This window comes from Artibeus jamaicensis, unplaced genomic scaffold (assembly GCF_021234435.1).
Source record: "Artibeus jamaicensis isolate MK-2021 breed Jamaican fruit bat unplaced genomic scaffold, CSHL_Jam_final contig_452, whole genome shotgun sequence".
NCBI classification, from domain to species: Eukaryota; Metazoa; Chordata; class Mammalia; order Chiroptera; family Phyllostomidae; genus Artibeus; species Artibeus jamaicensis.
Window position 1 is genome coordinate 5,256,368 of NW_026521837.1, and position 11,647 is coordinate 5,268,014.

Consider the following 11,647-nt stretch of genomic DNA (forward strand, 5'->3'; position numbering starts at 1 on the left):
TGCAAGGTGTTTACACACTCAGAAGTCTCTTGCCAAACATCCATTTGCCCCAAGTACCACCACCCAACACACACGCACCCCACCGAGTTAACCTCTATTTAACCTTCAGATCAGGGAAAGCCATCATTGACCTTGAACAGAAGGTTAGGCTTCTTGCATACTTCCTTAGAACAGTGGCCTTGCCTTTTTTGCCTTCTTAACATGTATTTCAGTGTAAAAGCATATACAATACACATTGAATATTATTTAAAATTCTTACCCCCTAACATTATGCTATAAAAAGAAGAATTTGACTTATATTCCAGTAATTCTGAGGTCTCTCATATTAAAGGCCATTTTCTCAATTATTTAACTTTGAACAACAAAGTGCCACTTTAAGAAAAGAGGATAAGATGATCTCACGCAACACTTATTTTTGTTTTTAAGTTCACCTTGACAGCGAAAAAGAAGATAAAGATATTAAAAACAGATTTAGTAATTATTCTTGAGGTGTGACTTCATTGCAAATGCTGGAGTTGAACATTTTTAGAAAGCCACAATTCATAGACTAAAGTGGTTTCAAATAAGCCCTTTAAAGAGCATTGGTAAAAGCAATATAGTAAGTAATTAACACGTGGAGCTCATCAGCACAGAATGAGAATTCCTGCTTGGGATCCAGTGTGCAGCATCAGCAGATTTCTCAGCAGTGTGCTGTAAACAGCATTCAGAGGACCGACGACGCCCTCTGCATTAGATAATTACAGAGCAGATGCAGTGAACACAGACGCTGAATTTAAAGATGCATACAGAAAGTTTTAATAAAATTGCTTCATGGAATATGGGGGTGGAAGAGGTCATCTTTATAAGTAAAAAATATTTAAAATAAAATGAGATTTTGAAATATGTATGTGTAACAACAGAGTAAATACCTTAAGAGTACATATTATAATCTATTATCCACATGTGCATTTAGGTTGACTAAAGACTTTGGCTGAGAATTTTTCATTACAAAAATGAAGATGGCTTTGTAACAAGGTCACCTTATGTTAGAGCATGTGCACTTTTTATTAATGCGATAATGTGATTAATGATTTTCTCCCTAACTACATGGTATGCTCCACAAGAGCACAGCCCCTCTCTATTTCTGCTCCATTGAGTGTCTCTGGCATTTTGTATAAGATAGAATATTGAATGCATTCATTGTTTAATATATAAGATTAAAATACTACTTATTTACATAATTGCATGACCTGGAAAACACTAGAAAAACTAAAATAGAAACTTTAATAATAATAAAAAACATTTTAATGAAAGATAAAATGTATTAATACCTTTTGCCCTACTGTTAATCAAGATGAGAAGAATTTTCTCCACTCATTATACATATAAAAAGCCTTAGTTCTTTTCTTTTTTTCTGTTTAGGAAATCAGTGGTTCATATTTATGCAATAATACTTCATCCATTACTGGGAGATTCCAAGTTGAAAAAAAGCCACTCTTATTAGAGTTAGACCTTATGATGAAAAATATTAAAAGAAATGCTACTTATTGAGCACTTATAGTCATTATTTCAGTTAGTTGTACAACAATCTCATGCATTTGCCGTTATCTCTATTTAACAGCAAGGGGAACTGACGCTTGTCGAGCTTAACAACCAACCATTACCACTGGTCACAGACGTAATAAGATCCTTACATTCAGCATCTCATTCAATTCCCAAGACTGTTTTATGACTATTATCATCTCTATTTTACATTTTAGAAGATGGAGGAAAACAGTGGATTAAAAAAAAAAAAACTAGAAAGTGAGTGTGAGGATTGGAGCCTAGGCCGCCTGTCCCAGAATCCCCCTCAATAACCACTGTACTATCTATTCCACATCACGAGGTTGGGAGGAGACAACAAGGACTTGCAAAACAGATTTATTTTGGGTATGAAGTATGTGCTATGAAGTGAGGTCATTTCTACTTTTTTTTCTTGCCTTCCCAGTTGTTTTTCCCCTGCACTGCACAATAAACTGGTCACCATTTTAGTAGTTTCCTTGTTCATTTTGTTAACATCTATTCATTGAATCTTTAAAGAAGACATTTAGTTACTGCAATTGGTATATGTGAGTTGGTTGCATAATAGGAAGGAAACAAGCCAGCACTAAAGATTTCATTTCTAAAGAAGGATTTTAAAGCAGATTAAGAGTCATTTGACAGAGTGGGTCATGAAACTCGAGTCTCCCTATACTCTTTCATTGCTATGACGACAGGCTGCTCCTGCTACATGTAGCCAGAAAAAGCAGCTGACATTTCAATGACAGGAACATAGGGGAGAGGTCTGCAAAAACAAAAAAACAAAAAACAAATCCTCTCATTTGAATTTCAGTTAGAGAGGAAAAATGCCCTCTAGAGCAAGTCCAAACCCCTACTGTTTCCTTTAGAAAATATAAGAAAGGAGAACTGCTGGGGGCCTTCTCCCCTGTCCAAGTAGTCCGAGAAAAGAGAACTGACTGCAAAGCACCATTTCTTCTCATTTTCCTCAAGGACAATCTGAAACAGAAAGTTCTCTAGTTTCATTGGACTTGGCAACTAATTGACAAAGCATACTCACAGTAATAAATACTTTATGTTGAGGTTCCCGGAGGAATACAGTAGTGTCAGATTTATTTTTTCAGTTCTTTGGATAAAAAAAGATAATTAATTTAAAGAATATTTCCTTCCTGATGCCCAATTTTACCACCCAAAAAATCATTCCGAGTGCATAACCAAACATTTTCTCATTGTGTTTTTAGGACTCTGCCAGGTGCTATACTTAGCATTAAAGAAAAACAAACTCATTTAATTTCTACGACAACCCCATTTGTGGGTAATATTGTCATCATTTGCTTAATAAATGGGTGAACTGAGTCCTGGAGGTGTGATGTAATGGCCCTAGCTCACACAGTCTGTAAGAGGTAGGGTCAGGATTCAAATACAAGTGTGTTAGACTCTGTAACCCAGACTCTGTCCTCTCTGCTGTGCTGACTGAGGCAGAGACCTGGAGTTGACATCTGATTATACAGCAAAGGTGCAAGTATAAGGAAGAAACCCTGAGAGAATGTACCTGGAGTACATTCCCTTCTACAGAGTTCCAATCAGGACATATTGGTAGGCTGGTGCTTTAACATTACCGATGATCGATTGATTACTTCCTATACCAGTCATAGCTGTTTTTTCCACTTAATTTTCACAATACCTCTCTGCTGTAGCAGCCAATTTTATGATCCTCATTTCCAACAAATGAGGAAACTGAGGCTTAAAGAGTCATTTTCCAGAGTCTGTGAAGTGCAGATGTAAATCAGGTCTCTATGCTTCCAGAAACCACTATCTTATTCACTTTATTGTACCATTTTCCTACAGTTGCTATGTTCACCAGAATTCTGTGTACCTTTTGATGCCCAGAACAAAAACCACACTAGCCCCAGGTGGACCACCACTACAGGCTCAGCTCTTGGGGTAAGATGTACGTAGAGCCTGCATGAACAAAACCCCGAGCTAGCTGGGTATCTCTTGAGCAGCCAGGACTACTGGGGAAATCCCCCTGGGTTTATTGGACTCCCTTCTCCTTCACTAAAGGTTGTTGCAGAACAATGTGTGAATGAAAAGGCCACCTGAAGTTTTTTTAACAACAGTTGTTTCTGTCCTTGGTGGAAAAAGATCGACAACATGTTCTGGACGTCCTACTGAACTTCACTAAAACAGCAGTGTTTGTGTACTCTTAAAAGTCAACTGAATAAAAATAACAAGCAGTCAAGAGGAGAATAAAATAAATAATGTTTGGAGTTGTCCAGATGTATCACTATTCATTTTATTTTGTCATCATCTTTTATTTTCTTTACTTAGTTGATATGTGAAACTGTGCATGAGAAACTATTGGTACTAGATCCCAAAGGACCTGGAAGAGAAACCCAGTGCTCTAATTGCTAAATGGCTGCATAGAATTTCCTGAAAGAAAAAAGGCAAGATTTATTAATAACAGGTACATATTCTTTTCCAAAATGTGGAAAGCAGCATTAGTTGATTGGATGATAAGCAGCTGACACAGATGGCTTGGCTTTGCTAGATCTCATTGAATGAACAGAAATATGTACTTAAATCTTTCCTAAGATGGGTGTCCTATTTTTGTAAATAGTCATAGTTAACAATGGTCATAACTCTCAAGGTTTAGCTGAATTATCTGTGAACTGAAAAAAAAACCTGGTATCTGTGAGAAATGGGTGATTTTTAAAAAAAGATTTCTGCTGAGTGGAACCAAGTGAACATTTCTATTCGGTGTACTTAGGCCCTGGGCCAGACAAGAGCTCAAATACAGTGCCAAGGTGACACATTTAACCTCCTGGCAGCTTAAAAGCTGTGTCAAAAAGATACCCTTTCTGCAGTACCTCCTGGTTATCATATCAACAGTATCAAGCTGCAGTAGAAAGCATGGTTTCTCCTGCACCGTGACCTCTGATACCTGGAGGGATGAGCAGGCATGACTTGCATTATTTATTTTATTTTATTTTAGAAGGTAGAGCCACAAATGATAGTGCCTTACAGTATGAGTTATCATAATCTCTTTAGATCTTCCAGTGCCCTCCCTCTTTTCCCCTTCCTAAATAAGACATTATTGGGAATTAGAAATTTTACATACATATATGAACATATTAAAAATGATAGGAGGCAAGAGACTGTCATAAAACTATAAAAGGAACCAGTAAAAAAATAATAGTCACAATAACGAAAGAATAATCAAAGAAGAATATAATATTAGGGATTTTTCTACCTTTTGTAAAAAGGTAGGAACACTTTTTGCAAAGTGTTCCATTTCTGCATTGCTGTTATGAACAGACTGGGACAATGGTGGTGACTGAATAACTTCACGTGATTTAGGCATGCAAAACACACAAATGACCTTGACCTGAAAGTTTTTTGAAACTACTTTCATTATGATTTATTTCATATAATCAATAAAGTACTTTTACAAAACGTAGTCCAGGATTTAGACTTAACCAAGATCTGAATGCAGTTGTAGCTGACAATAGTTCTACATTTGTGTTCTTTCTCTACACTGTCATTTACTATTAAGTACTATTTAATTTTGGAGGAGAAAAGGGAACATGAATACAAGAGTTAAAATTCTCTGTTAAGTATCTTTTCTAAAAATCATACAAAAGGATTTTAAAAAAGTAAATGAATGGTTTAGTATTAGGCAAAAATCTTAGATATATTCATCAGATCATGCACATCAGTTAAGCAAATGAAATTAGGTGATACATTAAACTTATTAAAACTTACCTTCTGGTACGTGGCTGGACCCAGAGCCTTGGCAGAAAATGGAAGTTGAATCCCCCTTTACACACAGCCAGAGAATAAAGTTCGATAAATGCCCAATACTCTTTAAATCTCTTCCCTCGTTAGCTTTGCTTTTTTGCCCAGAAACATTCAAGCCTATCGGAGTTGAAATTCTGCTGCTCTGTCACCTAGTCAGGGTCCGAGGTGACAGACCAGTTTGGAAGTTGGCACTGGGGCGTATTTCAGACTGTCATCGTTTTTGTTGCAGATTCCTGCAGTTCTCTGGCAGGCTGGCCTCTCCCCGAGGGTGCGATGAGTTTTGCGAGCAGTGCAGACCAACCGGGAAAGAGTTAACAGTCTTCCCCTCAAGCTCTTGTTCTCGGGAAGCTCATAAGTTGGCCAGAATATGAGCGCTTGGCTCCTTATGCACTTTTTCTCCTAAACAACTCTAAAAGGTTTTATAAGCCAGATCCCTTTTTAGGGGATTTTTATTTTAAGACTTTGGAAAAAAAAAACAACAACTACATGCAGTCCTTTCTTCCTAAAGGAAATTGGGAGGTGGGAGTAAAGGAAGGGGAGAAGAATTGTAGTGGATGTATTTTCACATTGCTTAATTGGAAACTGTTCTCACAAAGACATTTTGAATTTTAACAAAAGCAGGGTCCTTCAGATACTTAACCTTTCTGTAAATGACTTTCAGAAATATACGTATGTATGAAGCATCACTCCTTCAAATTACAGGTCACTGTATCTGATTCTCAAATATTGCAGTTCACAGACTGTTCTTCCCCCAACACAACCTCCTACTGTAATCCCCTGTGTAATGATTGGTCTGCAGGAAGGAGTTTGTCCATGAAATAGGCTGGAGGCATGCATTTATTTTTGACTTGACATTCTGGTGATTTACATAAGTGTCTGATCTATTCTGCTACTTCTACCTTTACTGCACATTTATCATGCTTCATGCACCATGTTAACACTTTTTATGCATTATTTTAGTTGGTTCTTACAAGTCTACATGAGGTGAGTACTGCTACGATCCCATTTGTGGGAAGTGTAGTATAGTGGTAAACTCTGCACACTTTGAGGCGATGCAGCTAGTGTTTGCATCCTGGCTTAACCATTTCCTAACTGTATGACCTTGGACAAGTTATATAACCTTCCTAAGCTTCAGCAACAGTATCTATAACATGTAGAATACAGGCATAGGGACAATAATAGCATCTATCTCAGGTGGTTGTTCTGAGTTTTGCGTAAATGTCAGTGTATAGAATAATACCTCCTGCCATCCAGCAGACACACATGTTAGCTGTTGTGATTTGCATGAGGAAACTGAAGCTTAGTAAAGCTAAGTAATTTTTCTAGGGTCTCTAGCTGGTCAGCTATAGAGTGGGGTTTCCACCCAGCTACCATGTGATGGCTATGTTGTGGTATTCAATCTTCATGATATAATATCTCTTTCTGAGTGGGCTATGAGCTCATTGAGGTGGAAACTTGACCCCTCTGTATTCTCCATGTGCCTAGCACAGTGCTTTGCATATTGTAAATGTTCCATCACCATGAGATGAATGGTTGTAATGTAAGTTAACTTAGATTTTCTACATCTATGCCAATGTCAGGCCAAAAGCAAACCAATAAAAACAAAAATAAATATAACTCCATCTCTAGGTTCTGGGCACATCTGCTCTCAGACAATTGTCTTCAAGGACTATATTATATGCATTGGCTCTGTGTATTTTTCAGAACACCATGAGAGAAAGGTAACAGGAATTACCTCTCTTTTGCAGTTGGGGAAATGTGGGAGCAGAGGAAACTGGGCAATTTGCCTAGGAGCAGAAAACAAGTCATAGCACAGCTGGGAATTGTCTCAGGTCTTTAGAATCAGGATGACTTGTTTCAAACTGCCTTTCCAGGCACAGGATGAAATGACGTGATGTCCTTTTGCCTCAGACAATGGGATGTTTTTCCTCGGCCAACGTTTAGGGTGTGGACAGTCTCCTCAGAGGAACGATCAAAGGGGTGGCTGTGTTTGACTTTGCTTCTCCTCTGCCTCTGTGCACATGTGGGTCTGAGCAGTGCGGAAGCCCAGGCACCGCTTCTCCGCCAGCTGCTGAGGCCCCAGGGTGGCGGGGCTACTGCAGGCTGAGCAGGGCACGCGTTTCTCAAGACTTGCCCAGTTAGCTAAGGGAAATGTCCTCTGGGACCCCAAACGTTAACTTTTTATTCTGACACCATTCCCCATCCACTTAAAATAATTGTATGAGATTTATTTCAGGTGATTACATTGATTCAATGAGAGTGTAGAGAAAGTTTTAGCTGGAGGGTGATGGAAAAAAGATTTAACCACCAAAAATGTTTTTTCTAGTTTTGAAGTTGATATTTTATGTTTCTATAAAATGAACAAAATGAAATTTCTTACAAAAATCTATGTTAACATGAAAAATAATTTGTTTAAAGTAAGTTGGACTTATTTCTTAAGTATAAATATGTACCCAGAGGGTTCATTTGCAGGTGGCAAAGCTTGAGAATTTTGACTCTTATAGTGGATGTTTTCTCTAGGTGTTATTAATCTGTGACCTAGTAAAATGTCATAGATTTCTTTCCTTTTTTCTTTTTATATATTTATTTTCTTTTCCAGTATTATAAATAGAAAGTAGAGGATTTTTGAAAAAAATAAAAGGACCTTGAATCCATAATGTCTTTTAAGTATGGCTTTATTTTGGGAATGTTGGTGGGCAAATATCCAAACTCTTATTGTTTCTGCAGCTGCCATTTATAAAATACAGCTCATGAAGCTGAGGACAATAAACCTACAGCAATACCCACTTAACAGATGGAGCTGTAGCTCAGATTTAGAAGCTTATCCAGTGTCTAAATGTGATGGGAGAACTTTGGCTAATAAAGAGCTTATTGTATTATTGAATATGAACTGCATAACATGAACACTGCAGGGAAAGGGTTTAACAAAAGCCAGTGTCAAAGCTTAAGTGTTTTTTAACCTTCTAAGTGCTAGGTGTCCCTTTGAGAGTTTGATGAAAGCTGTGGACAATCTCTTAATGTCCACCTATGAACTCCTGCACTTGGGTTCCATGAATTTAAGAACTGATTCAAATAAAGGTTTAGAGAACTTATAAATCAATCCTCAAGCATTGGATGAGATTTTTTAATACATAGTATAAGTTTCTGGGTGGTATGGAAGGAATATCATCGTTCCCGCCTCATAGGAGTCTAAGGGACACGACATACACTCATTGTCAGAAGCGGGCATGGTTCCCTTGGGACAGTGGAAGTGAGTACGGATGAAGGAAAACTGTGTGAAAATAGTGTCAATAGTTATCTTGGCTAGGACCTGGCCTGGAGGGCCCTCCTCCTCACTTATACCATGTGTTTGTTTGCTAGGGCTACCATAACAAAATACCACACACCGGGTGACTTACATAACAAATTTATTTTCCACTAATAATTCTAGAGGCTAGAAGTCCAGGATCAGGTAGCTCTCCTAGGCTTGCAGATGGCCGTCTACTCACACTGTGTCCTTACCTGGCCTTTACTCTGAGCTCATGCACCTCTGGTGTCTCTTCCTATAAGAACACAAATCCTATTGGATTCGTGCTTGATCCTATGCACTAATTCGACCTTAACTACATTTTCAAAGGTTCTCTCTCCAAATTCAGTCACAATGGGAGTTATGACTTTAACATATGAACTTTGTGGGGGGACCCAATTCAGGTCACCTGTAGGATCCTCCTCCTGGCTTACACTGTGTGTTCGTTTGCTAGGGCTGCCGTAACAAAGTACCACAGATTGGATGCCTTAAGCAACAGGAATTTTTCTCACAGTTCTGGAAGTTTGAAGTCCAATATCAAGATGTTGGCAGAGTTGGTTTCTTCTGAGGCCTCTCCCCTTGGTTCGCAAATGACTGTCTTCTTCATGTCTTCACATGGTCTTTTTTCAATGTGGGTCTGTGTCCTCAGCTCCTCTAAGAACATCAGTTACATTCAATAACTTCATTTTACCTTAATTACTTTAAAGGTCCTATGGTGGGGGCAACCTTGCCCGCGAGTGTCCCTCCCCCCCCCGCATCCGCCACAGATGAAAGTGAAACTACCAAGACGTGATCTACTTGGGGAGGAGAGGTGGCCAATCTCTCAGAGGAGAAAGACTGAGAACCTCTTCTTCAACAGCTTTTATTGGGTTGTAATACACAGGAATACAGGGTGGCAAGGATCAAACAGTAGGTAACATTTCAAAAAAATCTGAGGGCTTAGTCTGAGTCAGTGTCTGTCAGGAAAGGGGGTTTGCAGAAACTTTGGGAGACATACTCATTTCCTGCTTGGACCCTTATCATATGAATGAAACCACTCTTAGCAAAACAGGCTTCACAGGACTTTTAGGAAATCTTTCTTATGTCTGATCACCCCAGATCCCGCTCTAGCTGGCAAGGGGCTGCACCACCTTCCCCCATCATATATTTTCAGGCTTAAGTGGATTAGAGCCAGGAAGCGCTTCTCCCAGAGGACAGGGGGGACTTGGGCTATGTCAGAATAGCCGAGGGGTGAGGGTCCATCACTTCCTCTTTGTTGCAGCCCCCTGAGTCCTTCCTTGAGGGCCTCCCAAGTGATCATGTCTGGCTTAGGTTGCCCCTCCTCTGAGGAGGTCGTACCTGTCATTGACTAACTGACCAAGCATTGGGAAGCAGTGTTACTGCCAGAGACAAGCTTTGTCTCCTTAGTGTCTCACAGTCCAGAGGCTCCTCACTCAGCCTTAGCCATGGGGGGGGGGCAGTTACAACTCCTGAAACCAGGCAGAGCAGTTCCCAACAGTCCTATCTTCAAATATGGTCATATTCTGAGATACTGAGGGTTAGGTCTTTAACATGAATTTTGGGGGAACACAATTCAGTCCATAACAGGAATCATTCTTTCTTTTCCTGGAAGGATAAGACACATTTGTAACCATATAAAATTTGGGAAGTCTGATGGCCTTTATCTCATTCTGTCTTTCCTCCTTTCAGTCCAGCGTAGAAGTATTTCTGCTGATATAACCTTCTCAAGAAACTTTTGGGTCACCTGTGTACTCTATGAGGGTCTAAGTAATCAGACAAGAGGATCCTCCACAGCGGTTTCCTGGATAAATTCACCTGTGTTCCTGGCATCACTGAGAAGGTTGATAGTACCCATGGGTCACATTCACGTATTGCTAATCTCTGTAGCAATACCCTTGATGTTCCTTCCAGAATGTGCTCTCCATTTTTTTGCCGTTTGGAGCCTGAGAATTTTCAGAATTATTAAGTTCTGGTTCCTTTTTTGCTTAGTAGTTTCTCCCTCCATTTATCTCTTTCCTGTCATATTTTACTATAAGAAGCAAAGGAAAACCAAGATCTCTCTTCCATACTTTGTTTGGAAATCTTCTCAGCTCAGTATTCAAGTTCATCACATACAAGTTCTGCTTTCCACCCAACAATAGAAGATAATTCAGCAAAGTTCCTGCCACTTTATAAAAGGCATTTTCCCTAGTGTCCAATAACATATTTATTTATCATTTCCTCTGACACCTCACCAGAACTACCTATAACATTTATATTTCTACCAACTTTCTGTTCATGATTATATGGGTATTCTCTAAAATGATAGATTTCTCTACAGTTCTTACTTCTTTCTAAGCCTTTACAAGAATCTCTTTAATGTCAATATTTCTACCAAAAATCTCTTTAAGGCAATCTATTGACTTTTCTATTATATGCCTCAAAATTCTTCCAACTACCACCCATTATCCGATTCCAAAGCCACTTCTACATTTTGGGGAGTTTGGTATAGTAGTGCCAGTTATCAGTAGCAAAACTTCTACTAGTTCCCAACAGTAGCCATGACACATCACCCAAAATTGAGTGGCTTAAAACAATAGAAATTTATTTTCTCAAACTTCTGGAGGCCAGAAGTCTGACATTGGCAGTCACAGGCTCCTTTAGAAAGCCTTAGGTAAGGAAGCTTACCTCTTTCTAGCTTCTGGTGGCTTCCAACAATTTCTGGCACTACTTGGCTTGTAGTCGTATCATTCTAATCTCTGTATCAGTCTTCACATGGTCTTCTTTCCGTGTGTCATCTCTGAGTTTCTGGGTCCCACTTTCTTATAAGGACACAAGTAATTGGAACTTAGTCCCATCCTAATCCAGCATGACTTTATCTTAATTACATCTGCAAAGACCCTGTTTCCACATGAAGTTCCATTCATAGCTCCCAGGGGTTTGAGACTTGAATGTACCTTTTTGGGGGACACAATTCAACCCACTACAAGATAAGTTGCAGATTTGACTCTAAACTTCTGGCTGACCAAAGGAATGAGGAAAATATGATTAGTGGTAGAATTCATG

The 11,647-nt window shown here is 39.0% G+C and overlaps 1 protein-coding gene across 2 annotated transcripts in view; it reads right to left on the reverse strand.

The window, feature by feature from the left end:
• Positions 1-5,711, reverse strand: part of SPARCL1 (SPARC like 1) — a 48,881-nt gene extending 43,170 nt beyond the window's left edge. Inside the window, exon 1 of one of the 2 annotated variants that reach the window (XM_037132430.2) lies at positions 5,281-5,711. The gene's annotated coding sequence lies outside the window, so the exon portion shown is untranslated. The remainder of the gene's footprint in view (positions 1-5,280) is intronic. The other variant, XM_037132429.2, reaches the window with a different exon arrangement.
• Between the last annotated feature and the right edge of the window lie 5,936 nt (positions 5,712-11,647).